This window comes from Buceros rhinoceros, unplaced genomic scaffold, assembly GCF_000710305.1.
Source record: "Buceros rhinoceros silvestris isolate BGI_N320 unplaced genomic scaffold, ASM71030v1 scaffold22074, whole genome shotgun sequence".
Taxonomy (NCBI): domain Eukaryota; kingdom Metazoa; phylum Chordata; class Aves; order Bucerotiformes; family Bucerotidae; genus Buceros; species Buceros rhinoceros.
In genome coordinates, this window is record NW_010410316.1 from 7,821 (window position 1) to 8,250 (window position 430).

Here is a 430-nt window from a genome sequence, read left to right on the forward strand (position 1 = left end):
GCTGGTGATCTGGGGTCAAGGGTGGGCCCTTTCAAAAGCAGCTGGTGTCTGCAAGGTCTCTGTAAGCCCCTGAGCACCAGGGCCCTCCCACCCGATGCCATCTCTGACTCTTTTGGAGGTTTCCGGGTGTTCCAGTCCCCCCAGCAGCCGACTTTTCTCGTATTGCACCCTGAGGTAGCTCATCTGCCGAGGTGACACTGGGAAAGGAGCCTGGTTCCAGACCTCCATCCCCACCGCCAAGGAAAATCCACCTTGGAAGTGCGTTGAGGGGGGCTACAACGAAATTCTTTTCCCTCCAATAGCGCCCCGTTGGCGCTGGAGCACAGCCGGGAACCACAGCACGAGGCCAACAGCCCAGCAGAGGAAAGCGAGAATGGCAGCAGCCGCTGGTGGTCTGGGGGCAAGGGGGGGGCCTTTCCAAAACAGCCTG

At 60.2% G+C, this 430-nt stretch overlaps 1 protein-coding gene across 1 annotated transcript in view; it reads right to left on the reverse strand.

Annotated features, from left to right (window-relative positions):
- Positions 1 to 430, reverse strand: part of DPP7 (dipeptidyl-peptidase 7) — a gene marked incomplete at its 5' end in the record, with an annotated part of 11,611 nt that overhangs the window by 727 nt on the left and 10,454 nt on the right. The gene's annotated exons all lie outside the window — the stretch shown is intronic.